Source organism: Lynx canadensis, chromosome B1 (assembly GCF_007474595.2).
Source record: "Lynx canadensis isolate LIC74 chromosome B1, mLynCan4.pri.v2, whole genome shotgun sequence".
Classification (NCBI taxonomy): domain Eukaryota; kingdom Metazoa; phylum Chordata; class Mammalia; order Carnivora; family Felidae; genus Lynx; species Lynx canadensis.
Window position 1 is genome coordinate 15,106,901 of NC_044306.2, and position 23,462 is coordinate 15,130,362.

The 23,462-nt window shown below is 42.1% G+C and overlaps 1 long non-coding RNA gene across 8 annotated transcripts; it reads left to right on the plus strand.

Moving 5' to 3' along the window:
* The first annotated feature begins 130 nt into the window (after positions 1-130).
* Positions 131-22,939, plus strand: LOC115511772. Of its 8 annotated transcripts, none has more exons than XR_004343496.1 (4): positions 329-457; positions 1,455-5,606; positions 6,912-7,047; positions 22,378-22,939. It is a non-coding gene; the product is annotated as an uncharacterized LOC115511772 (long non-coding RNA). The 8 variants fall into 8 exon arrangements; XR_004343495.1 differs by lacking the exon at positions 22,378-22,939 and adding an exon at positions 20,148-20,179; XR_004343494.1 differs by lacking the exon at positions 22,378-22,939 and adding an exon at positions 7,145-7,470.
* Positions 22,940-23,462: the final 523 nt, after the last annotated feature.

Below are 23,462 nucleotides of genomic sequence, written 5' to 3' on the forward strand. Positions count from 1 at the left end.
AGCTGAGGCTGGAAATCCCCCCACCCCCCGCCCTCCTCCCTGCCTGGCTCCCTCCCTCCCTCCCTCGCCTCCCTCCCTCCCTCGCCTCCCCCCTCCGCCCTCCTCCCTCCGCCCTTCCTCCCCAGTGTTTGTTTCAAGCTTGTGCAACCCGGAGGTGGAGGCGGAGGGAGGGCGCGAGCGGCCGGGCCGGGAGGTGCGGAAGTTCGCCGCGGCTGTTCATTGGCAGGCCGAGCCGCTTTCATCATTTCTCGGAAAAGTCAATTTCATTTTCACTTCCCCACGGCGCGGCGGCGGGAGCAACAAGCGGCTGCTCGTGAGTCTGCCGTTGGCACACCGGGACGCTCACACTCGCCGCGCTCACACTCGAGGCGGGGTGGGGGGACGTGGGGGTCCCGGGGCGACCGGGAGACCGCTTCGTTTCAGGGCCGAAGCTCGCGGCTGTAGGAGAGGAGAGCAGGTACCCGACGCTCCCTCCATCCTCAGGGTTACCTGAAGGTTGGGAAGGAAGGAGGAGGAGGGCGGCAGGGGGAGCCAAGGGGCTCTTGCCAGCCTGTTGGTGGGGCAGGTGTCAGTGGTGTTTAGAACCAATGTGTTCAGAGCGGATGAAAATTCACTCTGCAACGCCGCCCGCCTCAAAGGAATAAAAGGAACTGACGAGACAGCAATACTTAGATATTAATTCAAGAACTGGGCCAGCGAGGACTTGGCGACCTTAACCTTATTTGAACCCTCATCAGTGGTTGAGGGTGGAACCATTTGAAGGATGCTGCCATCTCGGGCACCACCTGGCGCTCTGTTTGGGGGCGATAAGGAAGGCCTTCCCCTAGTCCGTCAACAGCAGCACACTCCAGACTGAGTTCTCGCCAGTGCAACAGAAGTTACCTAATGCAGGATGAGATGCGCGAGGGTGTGAATTAATTGTATTTCAAGATGTCTTCATCGTGGCTGGTCCAGGAGAGAAGCTTTGTACTGTGGCACTTCCAGCCAGATTCAAATCCGGCCTCTTTTAACTTATTAGCTGGGCATGCTCCCTCTTGTTGCATAACCTAAGGCCTTAGTTTTCAATGCTGTGAAATGGGGATAAATGATAAAATGCAAGAATACAGGTACAGCACCTGTCACCTTCAGGGTGTGTTAGTTCAGACTAATACAGTTCATTTGGGACCTACCACTTTTGGGGACTTTGCTTTCAAGTTTATTTATTTTGAGGAGGGGGGGAGGGAGGGAGAAAGAACGAGTGGGGGGAGGGTCAGAGAGAGGAGGCGCAGAGGATTCCAAGAGAGCAGGCTTGGTGCTGACAGCAGAACAATCCATGAGATTGTGACCTGAGCCAAAGTCAGAGGCTTAACCTGCTGAGCCACCCAGGCGCCGGGGAGGGGTGGGGGTGGGGGTGGGGGGGTCCTTTGCTTTAAAAGCATCAATTCTCATCTAATTATACCTGTTTCTTCCCCCAGGTGCAGTTTAATCAGCTTCTCCCAAACTGATCTGCCTAACAAAGAAAGACCCTTCCTGGGAGGCCATAGTTATGTACAGGCAAACACTTTTCTAAAAACATAACTCCAACATCCCTCTTTGCCACAGAAGTATTGAGTTCTAGGGACTGGAAAAAGAAAGCATCTGAAGACGCCTGTGTGGTTAGGCGACAGCCAGCCGAGTGTTTAGGATTCTGTCTTCTACGTGATCTCAGCAATAGATACACACATTCCTTCTCATCCTCTCGCCTCTAATACCATCTGCCATAGCTACTCGCTTTCACATAACAGTGACCACGACAGGCAGTTGGAGTCGTCCTATACAGAGTATGTAGGGCGGTTGTCACTCTTTGCCCACCTACAGACCCAAGTTAAAAACCCCAGCATCCATTCAATCGGTAGCATCCTGCTGGCTTGTTACTACTCCCAAATCCGGACCCGGCCCTCCCCATCTGCCCTGTATTCCCTTCATTCAGTGATGAACCCGCCTCCAGCTGTGCTCCCAGGTTGTGCTCCTCCGGGCTAGCAGCCACACTACTGTCCAATTAAGTAGAAAATCAACTCCAAATAAAGCGCGTTCCAACCCTAACTCCACCCCTCAAAAACCTCTCCCAGCCTTCAGAATAAAATCCGTATTATTTAACAAAACATATAAAATCAGTATAATCTGACACCAAAGTCCTTTCCCAGCCCCATTTCCTGCTCCAGGGCCCCACAAGCCCTTGGCAAACCAGCTGCCACTCCTGGTTGTGAAACAACAGAGCCATCCTCTTGTTTGTTGTTTTATGCTGAGCATGGTGCCCTGCACGCAGGTGCTCAAATAAATGCTTGTGAATGAATAATCCCTTGCCCTTTTGTTTCTCATGAAATATTTTAGACTCCATCAGAGTCTTTTATTAACATGCGGTGACCGATACTCGTTGTACAGAATGCCGAAGAGTTGAAAGAAAAACATAAGCCACCTGGAATCTCAGCGGTCGGGAACTGAGGTGCTGATGTTTTTATGTATTTCCTTCTCGTAATTTTTCTAAAGGGCTGTTTCCAGCCTTCACCGACTCCGTCTCTCTGTGCCATGTAGCAGTGCCCATCCGGGTGCCTGGGTGACTTCCCTCTGTCCTGTTCTATTTCCTGGCTGGCTCCTCTTCTGCGGCCAGCCCCCTAAAGTACGGTGTTTCCAGACATTCCATCCTAAACCCTTCTATTTTCTCATTCCGCGTGCTTTCTCTTTGAGTGCTCTCACTCATGCCCACAGCTTCAGATATCTCTATTTGGTAATAGCTCCAAAGTGTATAGCTTCTGACGTCTGGGTGATTTACCTCCTAGATGTTCCTCGGGTTCAACAAATCATGCATGTCTAAAACTAAACTCATCACATCTTTCCCAACAACCTTGTATATGTGTCACCTCACTGACCCTCCAGGAAACTGGCAGAGATCACTGACTCCTGCCTTTCCTGAGCCCCCCCTGGAGCTCCCTGAGGCATGGGTACTGTTTCCAATTTTTCAGGCCCTTAGACACATAAAGCATAGAATGAATTTCACTCAGTTCTTATGACCTTGATGACGTATCACTGCAGACAAAAGTTTAAATACGCCCCCAAAGTCCACATGGTATTGATATACACAGTCAGGAAATATTTCTCAGCTCTTTGATGAGATACATACAGTCACAAACCTCTGTGGAAAAGGGATCGATATAGCGAAATGCAACCTTTCTGAAAGTCTCTGAAAAAGTAACCTTTGCCATACTGAAGAACTCTGACCAAACACCTAGGTCTAATGCAAAAACCACTGTTCAAGCAATCTTCTATAATGAAACCAGAGTGATCTCCTGAGTGAGGCATGTTAATATTGCACCGGTGGAATAGAACCTCCTAAAAGAAGATCCACCTGCACGCATTAGGAGTAATTTCTCTTCAAGGAAGTTAAGTAAGAGCAGTGATCAGCTGGACACATAGTGATTGATCTCTCCTTTCAAATGGGTTTTTAATTTATTTTTCTACCAAGAATAGTTTCATAAAATAATCATTCAAGTAACAGACTTTATTAAGTGCCCACAAACTTTTCACAGCACTGGGACTACAGCACTGAACCCAAACCATTGGAAACCTCTGCCTCCCAGGAAGGTGTCTTAGAGTCTAGTAAATTGGCATGTTAGTTTCCACTATATCATCCCAGTATCCCAGCATCACCTCCACCTATCATCACAGCTTTTAGAACTGTATATTAGAGTTAAGAACATGGAATATGATGGCTTACTCACTAAAGTGTTGAGTATGGTTAGGATCAAATCAGTAGCCCATGATCCATCTGTCAATTGATGTCCCAATTTTCTCCACCATATCACTGATCCCACTCTGTCCTGGCCACAGAGGCTCTCCTCCACGGTGTTATTCAGGGGATTATAAAATCCTAGGAAATGAGTGTTCCACACTTGCAAGAGCAGTTGGCTCATACAGACCCATAGACTACAGTTCTGCGCTCCAGAAAGTATTATTGTGAAGTCTACACTGAATAAATATACAGTCAAGTTAGATTTTAGTTGAGACAGAACGGTAAGGACATTGAAAAAGCCTTCTATCAAAGCTCAAGGATCAGAGCATCAAATCGGAGAAATTCTTGACTATTACCTCACGTAATTGTTCATCCCATGTTACTGGAAACTCCGAAATGAGGTTCATTTTATTGCAATTATTCTCTGAAAATCATGAATTTAAATTGGGCCATATATTGCCCATTCCTTCGTAATAAATATTAATTTTGTCCTGCTAGGGTGTGTGTGTGTATCTGTGTGTATATCGGCGGGGGGGGGGGGGGGGAGATTTTCTTGTCTAGAAGGAAAGCTTACAATTTTGAAAACTTCATAAATTGTTTTTTGCTAAAACGTCTCTGTTCCATCCCAAATAGCTTTGAAATATCCATTACTATATCCAAATGATAAAGTAGTACTTTCCTTTTTTAAACTCGTAAGGAAAAGGGGTCCATAACTCTGCCTTGAAGTTCTTTAGAAAGAACTACTATAATAGTTTCAAGTGCTAAAAATATTTTGAACAAATGCATTTCAAATTTTTAACATAAATTCAGCAAACCACAAGATTCACTGGGTCCGGATCATTTGGCGAATTTTCTGTTAGTTTCCTCTCTTTCTCTGCAAGTTTCTCACAGCCTGTGAAGCTTGATGCCAGTGTGTTCTCTTTCTCCCCAAACTTCCTAGCGTTGCAAATGACGCACTTTCACTGTTTGAAAATGTTTGGAAGTTTGCCAGTCAGAAAGACAGAAGAGTGTCATAAAACAAAGGATTGAGAGTATTTCTAAGTCTCTGACTTCCTTGGGGAAAACAAAAAAAAAAGTCATCTCCACTAAATCCAAAAGTACATGACAATTCACACCGGCTCCTGGTGCTGCCTCCTTAGCCTCTGATGTGAGTCGGTGACATTTCCCGCCCATGTGTGCCCAGCCCTGCCATGCCCCCGGTACTGAGAGCTGCCGTGAAGGAAGTAGGAACAAGACAAGCCCTGGCTCTCCCGGACCTTACATTCCAGTGGGGGTGACGTCAACAGACAAACCAACCAATAACATAGTTACAGATTTGTATTGGTGTTCTGAGGGAAATAAGCAAGAGCTCCCCCTGAAAACACTGGCAGAATCTAGGTGGTCAGGGAAGGTTCCCCTGAGAAAATGGCTTGAAGGTATTCGTTTCCTGGGGTTGCCATTACAAAGGACCATACACTGGGCAACTTAAATAACAGCACTGTATTGTCTCACAGTTAGGAAGCTGGTAGTTCAAGATCCAGGTGTCACAGGGTCGGTTCCTTGTGAGGCCGACGGAGGGATTTGCTCCATGCCTCCTGCCTTCCGGTGCTTTGCCAGGACTCTTGGGCCTTCTTTGGCTTGCAAATGATCTCTGATCTCTGCCTTCATCTTCGCCAGGTGTTCTCTGGGGAATGCACCTGAGTCCAAACTTCTTTTTATCAGGACACCAGTCGTTGGATTCGGGGCCCACCCTACTCCAGGATGATCTCATCTTCAATTACATCGGCAAGGACCTGTTTCCACATAAGGTCGCATTTTGAGTACTGAAGGTTATGACTTCCACAAATGAATGGAGTGGCGGACACAATTCAACACGTAACAGGTACCAATTATGCGCTGAAGCCGTTGGGCAGAGGAAAGAGTGGGGGACTAAGGCCCTAAGAAGCAAAAGGGTCTGGCATATTCTGGGAATGGAAGAAATGTGTGACTTCAGAGTTATAAATGAGGGAAAGAAGGCCCTGGGCAGAGGCAAGGTGAGCAGACACCAGATGGAGAAGTTTGGACTTTATTCTGCCATCAATGGGAAGATTTCCACAGGTTCTGTGTGGTTTTAAAAGGTCATGTTATAAACTTCCCGATTGTCGCCTCAACAGTGAAATGCAAGGATTTCTTAATTTGTTGGTTTCTAAGGAGAATTTACAACTGTTTTCTCATTGCCCTCTCCCTTATATGTTGAATTTGCTAAGGAGATACAACACATTTATGATCTCCGAAACAGTTTTGTCTTTTTATATTCATTTTTAATTCCTCAGTTAAAATATTTATTTCCTGTTATGGGGCGCCTGGGTGGCTCAGTTGGTTAAGAGTCCGACTCTTGATTTCAGCTCAGGTCTTGATCTCATGTTCATAGGATTGAGCCCCACATCGGGCTCCATGCTGTCAGCACTGAATCTGCTTGGGATTCTCTCTCCTTTTCTGTCTGGCCCTGTCTCTCTGTCTCTCTGTCTCTCTGTCTCTCTCTCTCAAAATAAATAATATAAACATTTTTTAAAAAGCAAAAAAATATTTATTTCCTGTTAACTTTCTCTCTGATTTTCATCTGCAAAAATAAAATAAGTTTTTTCTTCATTCTCTTTACCCCTCAAGAAACTTCCCTTAAGGAAGAGGGAAAAAGAGAAGAAATATTCAACTGAGGTAATTTCCTCAGACTGTTTTGAGTGAACAGTGATCATTTTCAGAGGTTCGGTCACCACAAAATCAATATTCATTCCAAAGTTCAGTGGCTCCAAATGTATTCAAGTTTTTTGATTTCCAAAAATTTTCAGATCTTTTTCTTCTGTCAGAAACTCCATGTGTAATAAATCGTTTTCACAAAACTGAATTTTTGTTGGCAGAACAATCAGCATAAGTAAAACTCCATGGTTTGCCTTGAACGTCTTGTAAGTTGAAAGCAAATGTTGGTTTAAACAGCCCATCACGTATTTTCTCAACCTCAAGCTGTGGATCTTGGTTTCTGCACTACTCCCTCCTTGATGACCGAAAAAGGTCCACTTTTTTCTGTTTTACATACTGAGGTTCTGGGTAAGATTCCACTTAGGGAAAAGGTTCTGTTGCTTTAAAAAAAATTTTTTTTTTCATTTAAAAACTAAGCCACAAAAACTGTCTGTTCGTTTTATTTCATTTTCAGACAACTGGAGATAAGAGAGAAAACACAACCAACCATGAGTGGAAAGGCGTTCAGATTGAAGGAGAGAAAGAAATACGGATACCAAGCGACAGAGGCAGTTGTACGCATTGATAGAGTGGAACCAGCCACATGAGAGGTACCCACATATAAGGTCATCATCAACGTGCTCAATTGTCTCCCGTTTTTCTTTGTTTTTCTTTCCCATCTTTGATAAGAACTTCTCATCTTTGCAGTGATGCAGAACCAACAGAATCATGACCTCTTGTTTCCATGTATGCAGTTGAGGTCATGCTTTTATGACACCTTTGGGCAAAACTTTTTCCCTCATTGAGAAACTGGAGAAACATTACCACAATCCTGTCATCTTTCACAAGACTTATCCGTGTGTTCCCACATATAAACTGTTCCTTTTGTTGGTATTTTTGCTTATGATGAACTTAAGATAAATAGGATAGTAAGAAATATTTGTGCCGCATTGAGGGTAAAAAGAAAATGGGTTTTTTTAATGTTTATTTTTGCGAGAGAGAGAGACAGACAGAGTGTGAGCAGGGGAAGGGCACAGAGGGAGACACGGAATGCGCAGCAGGCTCCCGGCTCTGAGCTGTCAGCACAGAGCCCGACGGCGAGACCGTGACCTGAGCCGGAGTCAGAAGTTTACCCGACTGAGCCACCCAGCTCCCTGATGTTTTATATGCACAGTATAACCACCCCAAAGATATCTTTATTAAATAAGACCAAACAGAACCACATCGAAACATTAACAGTGGTTGTCTCTGAGTGATGGAACTATGGCTAATTTTTTTTCCTGTGGAAAAATGAACATTTTTAAGAATAGATTTTACTTTTATTAAAGTAATATTTTAAATAATATTTAATAGGCAATTTCAGAAAATTATTTCTTGATATATGATCTTTATATAAATAACTTGTAAGTTTTAGCTAGCATAGTACTTCAAAAAAGAAAGCACTGATTAATAGACCTTATATTTTACACTACAGTCTTTTAAGAATTTTTGAACTATGTCTCTTTAAGTTACACGGAAGATGATTCTTCCTACAAATGTTATGTAGTTTCTCCTAATCTTTTATTTTATCAAAACATTCATTTTTTTTTTTAATTTTTTTTTCAACGTTTTTTATTTTTGGGACAGAGATAGAGCATGAACGGGGGAGGGGCAGAGAGAGAGGGAGACACAGAATCGGAAACAGGCTCCAGGCTCCGAGCCATCAGCCCAGAGCCTGACGCGGGGCTCGAACTCACGGACCGCGAGATCGTGACCTGGCTGAAGTCGGACGCTTAACCGACTGCGCCACCCAGGCGCCCCAAAAACATTCATTTTTAAAAACACATCTGTGTGGCCAACAGGCACATGAAAAGATGCTCAACGTCGCTCCTCATCAGGGAAATACAAATCAAAACCACACTCAGATATCACCTCACGCCAGTCAGGGTGGCCAAAATGAACAAATCAGGAGACTATAGATGCTGGTGAGGATGTGGAGAAACGGGAACCCTCTTGCACTGTTGGTGGGAATGCAAATTGGTGCAGCCGCTCTGGAAAGCAGTGTGGAGGTTCCCCAGAAAATTAAAAATAGACCTACCCTATGACCCAGCAATAGCACTGCTAGGAATTTATCCAAGGGATACAGGAGTACTGATGCATAGGGGCACTTGTACCCCAATGTTCATAGCAGCACTGTCAACAATAGCCAAATTATGGAAAAAGCCTAAATGTCCATCAACGTATGAATGGATAAAGAAATTGTGGTTTATATACACAATGGAATACTACTTGGCAATGAGAAAGAATGAAATATGGCCTTTTGTAGCAACATGGATGGAACTGGAGAGTGTTATGCTAAGTGAAATAAGTCCTACAGAAAAAGACAGATACCATATGTTTTCACTCTTATGTGGATCCTGAGAAACTTACCAGAAGACCATGGGGGAGGGAAAAAAAAAAAGGTTAGAGAGGGAGGGAGCCAAAACATAAGAGACTCTTAAAAACGGAGAATAAACTGAGGGTTAATGGGAAGTGGGAGGGAGGGGAGGGTGGGTGATGGGCACTGAGGAGGGCACCTGTTGGGATGAGCACTGGGTGTTGTATGGAAACCAATTTGACAATAAATTTCATATTTAAAAAAAAAAAAGAAATCTAAAACACATCTGTGTTTTTATCTTAGTTCAAACATTGACTCTCCGAATGAACATGTAAAAACAAACTTATAAATCACTGTGTGTCCAGATCAATAGCTATTCATAAGTAATACATCTCATGATCATTAATATTTAAATAAACTTTGGCTTTGATTCACATTATGTTCTAAATATGCTATTTGAGAAAGAAAACGAATTAAGAGAAATCTGTAACAACTAAAGTATCTTTTCTGTAAGTTTTTATTTCACTTATATGCAGATTTCAGTTAGTATATTGTTAGCAATCAAATTCAAATTCTTAGATCTCAAATATGAATGGGGACTCTAAGAAAAATATCCAACTTTTATGTTAAATTTGTTCTTTTTGCATTTCGTCTTTCTGGCACTTTCGTATTTAGTCATCCTATTTCCTATTCTGCTTGCTCAGTTTCCACATACGACCAGATCAGCAGAAGGGGAGAGAAAACATCTCATTTGAGGGCAGTGAAGGAAAGAATCGCTGTTCCTTTTTCTTTCCCTCCCCCTGCCCACCACACACACACACACACACACACACATGCACACACAGTAGAGAAGGGTTCTCTGCATACAGATGCTCATTTGGAACTCAGAAATATTTTACCATAGAAAAAATAAGAAACTATAACAATGTAAGTATATCGTTTACCTTCATTCTGGGTTAAAATAAGAATTTGTGGGGGCCTGGGAATCCAGTCTTGTAACATTATACACATGGGAAATTTTCGTTCTGAAATCTAAATAGCTGTTTTCCAAGGAAATTGTTAGAGCACATTGGACTGGGTAGGTCTAGGACCACCTGCCGTCTGCAGGGCTGCGCTCTGCAATTTGGAAGAGACCAGGAGGAAAGAGGCGTGGTTCCTGATCTCAAGGCCTGTGCTGGCTACACTGGGAGACAGGGCCCACAATGAAATGATTATTTCAAGACAGAAATGCTATGTGGCTCTGCTCCCAGGTAACATTTTAATACATTTATTTACCTGTTTGTTCAGCAAACAGGTTCAGCGTGCTTCTTGACTCTAATTATCTCTCTCGTTTTTATATTTTACATGCTGTTTTCTAATGTAAGTATTACATGATTATAGTAGAAAATTTGAGCAATACAGACCTATTTGTGGTGACAAAACTGGAAAGGGCTTGACTCTCTATCGGTAACTAAATGATTGAATAGACCATAGTTGATCCATTCTAGGGGATGTTATGCACAAATAAAAAAGAACACATTAAAACTTTCTGGAGACTGGAATGTGTTTTAAAGAATGAAAACCAGGATGCAAAGCAGTGTTCCTATTAGGATCTCAGCTTTGCAAAGACAACAGTGACCCCCTTGTCCCCCCCAAAAAAATGTTTGAATTCAAAAGGATAAAGGTATATATACAAAGCTGTTGATACTGGTCACCTTGAGGACAAGAGGGTTACTAATTTTTTCTTAATCTTTGTATGGAGAAAAAAAATGGTAATTTTAAAATGAAAATCTGGAAATACAGAGCAGTTTAAAGAGAAAAATTAAAATCACTTTGATTTCGGATTTCTGTTTTGTTAAGGTAGCGTGTGTGTGTGTGTGTGTGTGTGTGAACTACCCTGGATAATTAATTATAAATAGATTTTCTCTTGACTGTCACTCCAAGGGCCTTCTGCCAAAAGGGCTTTAATCCAAAGCCACCAATAGACCCACACTGGAGACACTTTTAAGCAGGCAGTCACATCAGTTCCCTTTGAGATCTGCCTACTCTCCCTGTGGGAATGGCCCATCTTAGCCCTTTCTGTATGTCTCTCCTCCCTAAATGGAAAGGAAGATACGTAAAAATGTGGGAATAAAGGGTGTTGTCCTCACTCCAGCATGAGCCCTACTCTCATTAAGTGTTCTCCGCTTTATACTGATGAACCCTCCAACATCATCTTAAAGAACCAGCATGGCTTCCCACCAGGCCGGCTGGAGGTACTCACAGGAAGGAAGCAAGCAAGTAATGGAGTCTGGCCCACTAAATACATTTTAAGAAAATGCTGTATTCATTTCTGCTCAATACTACTTGTAAGTCCACGATACTAATTCAGTGGCCTCAGAAAAAGTGAATCGCTTAGTCCAGTTTTCTCTGTACTTCTGAAGGATTATTCACCAGGAGACAGGTGTCCATTGTATCAACATGACACTTTCATCAGCCCAAAAATGAACAATTCCAGATAGTAGACAACAAAGCATAGCCAAGACTACCAAAGGAAAGGCTCAGAAGACTTCCAGAGGTAGTAGGATTTGAGCTGTACCTTAAAGAATAGATTAAAAATAGAGTGATTAAAAGTGTGTGTGTGTGTGTGTGCGTGTGTGTGTGTGGTTAATAGCTGGCTTTAAAAAGCCTTGACAGAAGCTTTCAGACTTTAAAATGTCCTCTCATCCCACAGAGAACACCCATCTAACAAACTCATCTGGTCCTATAGTCCAAGCTAGCTTTGTGTTTAAACCAAAGGAATTGTATTGAATTGCACATTAAATGTATTGGTAGAGTTAGGAAATTAGCCTTTTCCATCAAAAATTAGAGATGGGGGTGGGAAGGAAGACTCCTAGATCCAACATGTGGAAGAAACATGTGTATTTACTAAGATCTCTAAGTCAGATCTTCAGCCTCTAAAACTGTAGATGGAAAACTGTTTTCTTGCGATACTTTAACTGATTCCTTACAAATGAAAGAGAAAAGTTAGTCACTGATCAGTGCCTGGAGACGTGAATTTCTTGGATCCTCTTAGGGCACGCAGCAGGAGGGAGGCTGATACGATGATGGAGGTGAACCTATTCATCGTCATGTTCAGGACGTAGAGAAGAGTCCCCTCAACCTATTTGTCAACTCAGCATGCCACTCACAAGTCACTTTGATTATAAGTCTGTGTCTTCCATGATACCAAACAGCTGGTAGAAACCAAAGAAGAAAATAGCTAATGTCCAGATGTTTAGCCTGTGCTCATGCAGGCAAACACCTGTGCACCAACTTAGTATTTCTATCCAGATGTGTGATGCTGTGTGCTCTGATCCTCCCACTATATGCTTTATTTCTTCCCATTAGCCAACATGAAGCCCAAATTAGGTTAAAATTCAATTTACCTCCAAGTTTAGGCTTTAATTAAACAAAATAAAGGAATTCTAGGAATCCATAATATGGTGAGTCATGTTTTCTGTGATAAAAATGTGAAAGACTCCTAAGTTTAGAAGAGCAGAGTAAGGACATACCCACCCAACCACCTTCTGTCAAAATCCACCAAGAAATTTCAGGAAGAATAGGTAGCAGAAATGTATATCCATCACTAGGAAACTAAGTGGTATCCATACCCACAACATATAAACAGATTTTGGAAAGAGGAATAACAAAGAGCAAGGAGCAAAGTCCAAGCAAAGAGAAGGAACATTAGACCTTAACGCCTGCAAAGAGAGTTGGAGGGATCTCTATGGGAAGTGAGCTCATTTTCCATACAGAACCCAGAAAAGATACCGGAACAGGAAAAAACTGGGCAGGGGCAGCAGGATTAAATTAAAAGTCCAAATAAGGCGCAGTTAGATCCCTACAGTTATCCACCCTTATGTCACCAAACAGTGACATATAGACAGCCTCAGCAGAAAACCAACTGTTCCCCCGACAGTTTGCCTCAGTGAAGACCACCAGTGTATTAGCTCATGCCCAAAGAACTCCTGGTGGGGTCAGCGTTTTGGTACCTTAATCTTAAGAGTGAACACTTTAGGGCGCCTGGGTGGCTCAGTGGGTCAAGAGTCTGACTTCAGCTCAGGTCATGATCTCACGGTTTGTGAGTTTGAGCCCCATGTCGGGCTCTGTGCTGACAGCTCGGAGCCTGGAGCTTGCTTCTCCTCTCTCTGCCCCTCCCCAACTTGTGCTCTGTCTCTCTATGTCTCTCAAAAACTAAATAAATGTAAAAAAAATTTTTTTTAATTAATAAAAGAGTGAACACTTTAACATAACCACAGTGAAAACAAACAGAATAACGAATTCCTGCAGCAAAGATGATGCAGGAAAGGAAACTAAAAAAAAAAAAACAAAAACTTGCATTAACATCATTAAGGATATGAGAAAAGATATTGCCTGTATAAACTAGGAGCAATGATATAAAAAGGAACCATTAAAGAACCAGAAAATGTTCCTAGGAATTGAAAATGAGACAGAATTTTAAAAATTTTATAGAATAATTGGAAGATAAAGTCAAACAGATGTCACATAAAGTGTAATAAAATAAGAGAGAAATGGAAAATAGGAGAAAAAAACGAAAACTGAGTGTTCAATCAAAGAGATCCAATATCTAGTAGAAATTCCAGAAAATGAAAATTAAGATAACAGTGGACAGAAAATTAGTAAAAGCATAAGAACATCCCTCAGGACATTTTAAGGAACATGATTTTCCCAATTTAAAAAGCACCCCCACTGTCTAGCACAATATGTGAAGGAAGATATGTGCAGATCTGTATCAAGTTTATCATCACAATAAAGAACTAAAAAGACAGTTTGGTAATGAAAAAGTAACAAGGACTATACTTGACTTCCTACAGCCAGCAACCAGAAACCTGGACAAAACATGAAAAACAACTGTTTTCAGGCATTGAGGGTTACACAGGACTAGAACCCTTAAGGAAAAGGAAACAAAAAAGTGAGCACTGTGCTGTCTGTTGGAGGCAATTTCCACACCACAGTTGCAGTGATGTGGGGGGTGGGGAGTTGGGGGGGAGGGGAGCAGGGAGTGGGGCAAACAGAACAGAACCAGGAAAAGGAGTAAGGAAACAAATAGGAGAGGTCAGAGAGGCTGAGGGGCTGGGAGTTGTGAGGCAGAGTTCTCAAAAAAGAGCTAGTTATATAGAAAAATGGTCCAGAAATTTGTATGGTCCCCTTTAGTGTTTGCTGAGTACTGAACCAGGCATGTGGAAACCAGTACTCCAAAATGCTAGACAAAGAATGACTGGCAAACTAAATATTCGCAGAGCTCACACAGACCTTGGCATTGACCAAATCTCCAACAGGCAGAATGGAGAAGTCTTACTGATCATCCAAGGCATTTATGCCTCTTAGGTAAGGCTGAACAATCCCTGGAGTAAAGGCTATTTTCTGTATGTCTTAGCAAAGCTTAAAAACAAGTCTTAAAGGGATAAAGCTGATATCCAAGTAAAACTACTTGCTCAAGCAAAGCCAAAAACTTATTAAGGTAAGACAAAAAGCAAAATCCAGATATTCAACAACACAAAATACACAATGTCTACAATCTAACTAAAAATTACTAAACACGTCAAGATGTAAGAAAATATGACCCGTAATCAAAGGGAGAAAAAACTAAGCAACAAGAACAGACACAAATAAAAGCCACAGATGATGGAACCAGTAGATAAGGATTTTTTGAAGCTATTATAATTGTGAACACATACTTAAAGGAAAATATGAACCTAAAGAGGAAATACACGGGAGATATCAAGAAGAATCAAACGAAATTTCTAGGATAAAAAGAAAGTTCACCTAGATGAACCCAGACCCAGATCTTGACATCCAAATCCATTCTCCAATAGAAGAAACCAGGGCTCCTTGTAAAAATGTCAGAGTCTAGGGCTGAGGCAGGGAATATACAAGATGAGCCTGGTGTCAGAAGGTAAGGATGTCCTCAAAAAATAAAATGATGGAGATATGTCAAAGGGACACAGGAGCCAAATGAAAGCCCTATATCTGAACAATTTTAACAAAACAAAAAATGAAGAAATACTGGATTATAACAAAAGTATAAAATAAATATCTATGAGTCCACACAGACACAAATCAATGATAAATAAATTAATGCAAATAACTCATATAGAAGAATTTCAAATAATTTTATGTAGTTACTTCTCCCTCAGAGATGTAGGGCATAGCTCTCTTACCCCTTAAGTGTCTTCCTTCCAATGAGTACAGGATGGAAATAAGGGGGAAAATAACTTTATAGTGGAAAAACCAGAAAAACACTACCTCAGTCAGGTAATCAAAATTACCATCATGGGTGATAAGTCATGTTAATAGCATATACTCTTAATACAATGCGATGAGAATGGCACTTTACCTCTGTGGTCTTCCTCTCCAAAACCCATAACTCCAATGTGGCAGGCAAAATAATGGCCCCCAATATGTTCACCTTTCAAAGCCCAGAACCTGTGAATATATTACCTATGACTTTACAGATGAGATTAAGGGTACAGACTTTAGATGGAGAGATTAGGGACGCCTGGGTGGCTCAGTCGGTTAAGCGGCCAACTTCAGCTCAGGTCATGATCTCGCGGTCCGTGAGTTCGAGCCCTGCATCGTTCTCTGTGCTGACAGCTCAGAGCCTGGAGCCTGTTTCAGATTCTGTGTCTCCCTCTCTCTGACCCTCCCCCGTTCATGCTCTGTCTCTCTCTGTCTCAAAAATAAATAAACGTTAAAAAAAAAATTTTAGACGGAGAGATTATCCTGGATTACCTGGCTATACCCAATCTAATTGTAGGAGTCCTTAAAAGTGGAGACCCTCTCCTGGCTCTGTAGTCAGGAGACAAAGAGAAAGATGTGACAGTGGAAAAAGAGTCAGAGGTATGGAAGGGTCAGAGAGCTGCTAGGTTTGTAGATGGAGGAAGAAACCACCAGCCAAGAAATTGTAGACGGCCTCTAGAAGCTGCAAAAGACAAGGACACAGAGTCTCCGAAGAGCTGCCAGGGAGGGTCACAGCCATGCTGACATCTTGATTTGGGTCCAGGGAGACCCATGTCAGACTTCTGACATCCAGAATTGTCAAGAAATACATTTGTGCTATTCAAACCACTAAATCTGGAGTAATCTGTTACCACCGCATTAAAGAACACACACATTAAATCCAACCATGAGAAAAAAACATCAGACAATCCCAAACTGAGCAGCATTCCACAAAATACCTCATCAAAACTGTCGAGACCATCAAAAACAAAGAAAGTCTGAGAAACTATCACAGCCTAGATGAGGTTAGGGAGACGTGATACATGTGATGATTTAACGTAATAGGACCTGTAATGTAGTATCCTAGATGGGAAAAAGGACACTGGATAAAAACTAAGGAAATGTGAATGAAGTACGACTTCAGTTAATAGTAATGCATCAATGTTGGTTCACTATGTAACAAATGTACCACAGTAATAGAAAAGGATATTAACAAGAAGGGAAACTGCATAAGGAGTGTACAGGAACACTCTGTACTATCTTTGCAAATTTTTTGTAAATCCAAAAATCTTCTAAAATAAAAGTTCTTTTTAAAAATATTCACTGGGTAGGATTAGCAGCAGCAGTTTAGATACAGAAGACAAGGCAATATGAAATCATAGCAATAAAACCTATCCAAAATTAAGCACAGAGATTTAGAAAAATACAGAAAGAAGAAATAAACAGGGACCGAGTGATCCTTGGGAAAATGCAAAGCAATCTGACACATGCATAACTGAAGCCCCAGAAAGAGGAGAAGGGAGGCCAGAAAAAAATTTTTGAAGAAATAATGACCCCCAACTTTCTAAGTTTGATGAAATCCACAGATGTAAGAGACTCAGCAAACCCTAAGGAAAACAAACAAACAAAAAAACACAGTAAAGCATATTATAATCAAGTTCTGAAAACACATGATAAAGAGAAAAATCTTAAGATTCATATTACATAGAAGAAAAATGTTATGTAGAGAAGAACAAAAATAAAGAAGAAAGCAGACTTCTCATCAGAATTTTGCAAGCCCAGAAGGCAACGGTACCAGTTAGTAATCAGATTGATGAATTCAATATAAAAAGCAGCAAAAGCATAATTAAACAATTGGAACTACAACTAAAAAGCTTCTGCACAGCAGGAAACCATCCAGAAAATGAAAAGGCAACCTACTGAATGGGAGAAAATAATCACAAATCATATTTGGTCAGAAGCTAATATCCAAACTATATAAAGAATTCCCATAACTCAATAGAAAAATAAAATCAAGCCCATTTAAAAATGGGCAGAAGATCTGAACATTTTCTTCCAAAGAAAATACACATATGGACAACAGACACATGAAAAAATGCTCTACATCATTAATCATCAGGGAAATGCAAATCAAAACCACAATGAGATATCACCTCACACTCATTAGGATGGCTAGTATTAAAAAGACAAGAGCTAACAAGTGTTGGCAAGGATGCGTAGAAAAGGGAACCCTGGTGCACTGCTGGTGGGAATACAAACTGGTGCAGCTGCTCTGGACAACAGTTCAGTGGTTCCTCAAAAAATTAAAAATATATGAGCACTGGGTGTCACACATAGGGGATGAATCACTGGAAACTACTTCCGAAGCCATTATAGCACTATATGCTAACTTGGATGTAAAATAAATACATACATACATACATACATACATACATAAAAATTAAAAAAACAAACATCCAAAAAAAATAAAAAATACAGGGGCACCTGGGTGGCTCAGTCCATTGGGCATCTAACTTTCGATTTCAGCTCAGGTCATGATCTCATGGTTCCTGGGTTCAGGCCCCACATCTGGCTCTGTGCTGACAGTGCGAAGCCTGCTTGGGATTTTCTCTCTCTCCCTGTCTGCCCCTCCCGTGTTCTCTCTCTCACTCTCGCTCTCTAAATAAATAAATAAATAAATAAATAAATAAATAAAACTTATTTGAAAAATTCAAAATAGAACTACCATATGATCCAGGAATTCCACATCTGGGAATTTATCTGAAGAAAATTAAAACAAACTCAGAAAGATATGTAAACCCTCACGTTCATTGCAGCATTATTTACAATAGCCAAGATATGGAAACAACTTAAGTATCTGTCAATGAATGAATAGATGAGGAAATTATGGTACGTATACAATGGAATACTATTTATCCACTAAAGAGAATGAAATCCTGCCATTTGCAACTACACGGATGCACCTCGAGAGCATTATCGTAAGTGAAATAAGTCAGACAGAGAAGGAAAAATACTATATGATCTCTCTTATATGTGGAGTCTAAAATAAAACAAAAAGCAAGCTCACAGATACAGAGAACAAACTGGTGATTGACAGAGTCATGGTATGGGAGTTGGAAGACATAGGTGAACTGTTCTTTGTTTGTTTAAATAAATAAAGTGACATTTTAAAAACCAGAAAATGGAAATCAAAAATTCTTAAATGATATTGTAAAACAATAAGAAGAAAATATCTTGGAATGGGTAAAATCAAAATCCTGGAAATCATCAAATAAAAAATTAATAAATTTAACTACATATAAATATTTTTAAGTTCAACAGGAAAAAATATGAACAAAATAATAAGACAAATAGCAAACTGAAAACAAATATTTGCAACATATAAAACAAGGTCTTTATGAAATAGAAAATAAGTAAGATTTCTTCCAGTCTACTTAGAAAAAGATAAAAACTCCAATAGAAAATTGGCATATGCATAAACAGATATTTCAGAGAAAAAATGGGTACTTGATATGTAAAAACAGCTGCAGCTGCAGCTATAACTAAATAAATGATCATTTGGGGCGCCTGGGTGGCGCAGTCGGTTAAGCGTCCGACTTCAGCCAGTTCACGATCTCGCGGTCCGGGAGTTCGAGCCCCGCGTCGGGCTCTGGGCTGATGGCCCAGAGCCTGGAGCCTGTTTCCGATTCTGTGTCTCCCTCTCTCTCTGGCCCTCCCCCGTTCATGCTCTGTCTCTCTCTGTCCCAAAAATAAATAAACGTTGAAAAAAAAAATTTTTTTTTTAAATAAATAAATGATCATTAAAATAAGAATTTTTGATGAATGATCTTGGCAAAGATCAAAAGACCTGATAGGAAATAATTTTTTGCAAGTTCAAGGTAAACAGATGCTCCTACACACTGGTTGTAGGACAGAAAATTGGTTGCAACCCCTTTGGAGGGCGACTTGATGATGTATACCTTAACGTAAACTTCATGTACCCTTTAATCCAGCATCTCTGGATATGGATATTCATTGTATTACCATCTCGGTAGATATAAACTAGGGCATGAGGTACTCAAGGCAGTATTGTTATTAATATAAAAACACTAAACTAGATTGTAAACTAAAACTTAAAAAATAAAAGCATGAACACAAAACTGAGGTGAACACAAAACTCAGAACTCAGTTAAAAAGACAAGATTTACTTACTAGAATCAATTAGGAAATAATTCTAGGGCAATGTGTCAACCTGCACGTTGCATGGAGGCCAATTATACTGCCGATCCCCTAGAGTAACCTTTTGAAAGAGACAGAGTCCACTGTCATAATGGGTTAAATAGTGGCCCCCAAAAAGGCATGGTCATGTCCTAACACTCCAAACCTGTGACTATGATCTTACTAGAACCTGGGCCTTTGAAGACATGGTTAAGTTAAGGATCTTGAAATGAGATCACTTGGGATTACCCCGGTGGGCCTACATCAAAGACAAGTGTCGGTAATGAAAGACAGAAGAGGAGAAGACCCACGGACAGAGCAAAAAGTATTGTGAAGACAAAGACAGAGACTGCACCACTTGTGGTACAAAAGCCAAAGAATGCTGGGGGCACCAGAAACGGAAAGAGGCAAGGAAGGATTCTCCTGCAGGGCCTTTGGAGGCCAAGAACTATGGTCATTTTTATGCTTCCACCATATATATAATATGACTAACCATGGATTAACCACCCCTGCCTTTCAAGGTACGCAAAATCAAAGAGATGTAGGAGTTTACCCTCAACTGTCTACGTTATCTCGTTTAATACCCAGATTCTGGGTTGGTTAGAGTGTTATCGTGCTTCATCCCAACTTTATGGGCCTCCGTGGTCCCATGTGGGGTTCTGGGTGATTTGTCCCCTTTCCAAGTTGACAAATTGTCAATATCAGACAAATTTCTGACTCTTTGGCATTTTTCATATCTTTATTTCTACTCAATGCCAGGGAAGATCAAGAGATTGGGAGAAAATGGAATGGCACACACAGACTAGTTTTTGCTTTGTTTTTTCTCTCTATACCTACAGACAGTTTTTTAAATGTTTTTGATATATGAATACTTTTTCTTTTGAATTTTTTTTTAACGTTTATTTATTTTTGAGACAGAGAGAGACAGAGCATGAACGCGGCAGGGTCAGAGAGAGGGAGACACAGAATCCGAAGCAGGCTCCAGGCTCTGAGCTGTCAGCACAGAGCCCGATGCGGGGCTCGAACTCACGGACCGTGAGATCATGACCCGAGCCGAAGTCGGACGCTTAACCAACCAAGCCACCAAGGCGCCCCTGATATATGAATACTTTTAATGAGGACAACTAAATAGATGACATGTGTTTTCAGGGCAACAATAAGGCCATCGATCTTGAGACCTTAATCAGCAAAAACATCTTAGCTGTTTCATGTGGCTCAACAAAAATATGAATACACACACGCCAACCACCCCCGTACCTACATATCCTATCACTGAGTCATTAACAAAACATAAACGTTCACTTTCATGATATGATCGGATCGATTTTTCATAGAATGACCCATTTTTATGAGAGACTTAGGCCAAACCAATATTCCCAGCTTTTTGACCACCAAAGAAGGAAGGAAGTTGTACAGAACTAGAATTTACTGAGTAAATACTACGTACCAGGCCCCTCTGCTAGATGCTGAAACACCCTATCATCCTGATAGGTCATTCCCTTTGAGGTTGAGGATCGAATTCCGTTTTGGTATTTTACCATCTCTGCCTGGTCTGCTGGAGAAGGTGCCTTCCTGTTATCTCTGCTTCTCCTTTGGTTTCCTGACAGTCCATTCTGGACTCAGATGCACCCGAGTGTTATTAAAATAGATCCTGTCACTTTCCTGCCTAATCCCCTCCAGGCATTTCCCATAGCAATTAGAATAAAATCCACCCTCCCTTCAATGGCCTACAAAACTTCTGCATGCGGTCTGGCCCCTCCCCTACTTAGCTCTCTCTCACTTCATCTGGGACTACCCTCTCTCCCACTCACTCACTCACTGTGCCTTAGCGCAGGGGGTGGCAAACTTCCACTGGCAAACAGCTGACCACCTGCTTTTGTACAGCCCCTGAGCTAAATACGGTTTTTACACATTTACAAGGTTGGGAAAAAATCAAAAGAAGAACAATGTTTGGTGACACGTGAAAATGATATGCAATTCCAATATCAGGGTCCATAAGTAAGGTTTTCTTGGAACAGAGCCATGCCTATTCGTGTATGTCTTATTCAGGGGGGCTTTCAAGCTACAAAGGGCTGAGTAGCTGCAATTAAGACTGAACAACTGGGGGTGCCTGGGTGGCTCAGTCTGCTAAACGTCTGACTGGCCTCAGGTCATGATCTCCTGGTTTGTGAGTTTGAGCCCCGCCTGGGGTTCTCTGCTGTCAGCACAGAATTCTCTTCGGATCCTCTGTCCCCCTCTCTCCCCGTCCCTCCCCCGCTGGTGCTTACTCTATCAAGATAAATAAACAAAAAGACTGAACAGCTCACCTATTATTTATGTACCAGGTGGTCCTTTGCAAGAAAAGTTTGCTGAACCCTGCTTTAGTCACATCTTTCTCTTTCTAAGACTTGCCCTGTTCATTCCTTCCTCAGGGCTTTCTATTTCCTGTTCCCTCCTCCCGGAATGTTCTCCAGCTCCTACATGGTTGGTTTATTCTCATAAGTTCTCATTGTCATGGACAAAACCCGCAGAAAGTCACGTACCATTAGATTGTATCTCTCACCTGGGAAAGGGCCAGTCTCCGATCCCTGGATAGAGAGCCTGGATTTCAGTTTTGTTGTTTGGTTTTTTTCCTATCTGGAAGCAGCAAGGAAACGGAATAAGCAGCTTTCTGGGGGCTCTGAGCTCCATCGACATGGTGATTCCCTCTGCAGTCAGTGTGAATGATGGCCTTCATCTGTCGCAGCCGGGATTCTAAGTAGCTGGGGGAGAGACCGTGTGTCCCATCTTCCAGCCTCGAGGGAACGAAGGAGGCTTCAGAGACTCCTCTGGTGCCATGTGGGCCACACCTCCATCCCAATATAGCCAGCAAAGCAGGTGCACAACCCAGAATTCTTGGTGTGATTTGTAGACGTGGAAATGCAAAGAAGGAGTTAAAATATTATCTTCACTGGGTTGCAAAGATATTACAGCACGCTGGTACACAGGAGACAGCAGCCCCCTGGATGACGGGTAAATAACTTTAGTATGCGGTGTAGTCAAAGCGCACGGATCTTAGATCAAGGGACCCCCCTCTCTTCGTATCAGTTGCAGGACAGGACAAGTCGTTGGCCCGCTCTGAGCCAGCTTCCCCTTCTGTAAAATATCAACTTGCCTAATCCTCTTTCAGGTTCGTAAGGATCAAAGGAGAAAACGTTTGTCACACTGCTTCGCCAACTAAATCTTACAGAATAGCAAGTATTTCACGAGCCCTCTCTGAACAGCCTAGAACAAGACAGCATCTTCCGCTTCATAAATCCCACGGGGACAACTCTCACCGTCTCGGGCGTATTTTAAGCCTTTTTAATTAAATTGATATGTCCTTAAGTGTATCATGTTGTGCTTAAAATAGATAAAGAAAAGATACATAGGAGACTTGAGGGCGAGTCGGGGCTGAAAGTGCAAATACGCTGTGTGAGATTCAGGGGGCAGTCTGCCTGAGGTGGAGATAAGGAAGGGAGATTCTGAAAAGGAAAGCCACAGAGATAACAGATCAAGGTCAAGTGGGGAGAGAAACGCACGATACCTTCTCTCACATTTATGTGGCAGTTTTAATTTAAACACAATATATTTCTCAAAGCACTTCGGCGAAGGGGGTGTGCCTCGGGAACCGTTTCAGTGTAACTGAGTTACCGAATGCCACGGGGAGCCTTCCCACGGAACCAAGGGAACCTTCGAATTGGCATTTAGAGGAAAATGCAATAAATCCATACACGGGGCGGGGGGTGGGGGGCAGTGCTGGGCCAAGAGCTGGTTTTAACACAAACCCGTATGTCTGCCACAGCCTGTGTGAGGGCCCCGTCCCTGGGGTCGGGAGACGTGGGTCCGAGTGGACACTCCGGCCGTGTGAAGCTGCCCTCTGGGAGCCAGCTTTCTCAGCTGTGAAACTGGGACAACACGTTCTATGGTTCAGGGTTGTGGGGAGGAGACAGAAGCACGTAAAGCTGTTGCTCCTTTCCAACCGGCCGGGTCGGTGCCTGTACAGATGTACGCCTCGTTAAAATCATACCTTCGCTAGGTTGCAAAGACACCAGCGTCAAAGCATAGCCAGGTACCAGAAGCCGATGAATCCCGTCTGAGGTCCTGGAGATTATTCGCGAGAGGAGCACGGCAAGAATAGACAGAATGATCTGCTTCTTCAGGTGCCAAGGGCGCAGCGGGGACCTTCACTCGCCTGAAGAGCGAAGGGTCTGGAGTCTGCCTGAGACAATCCGC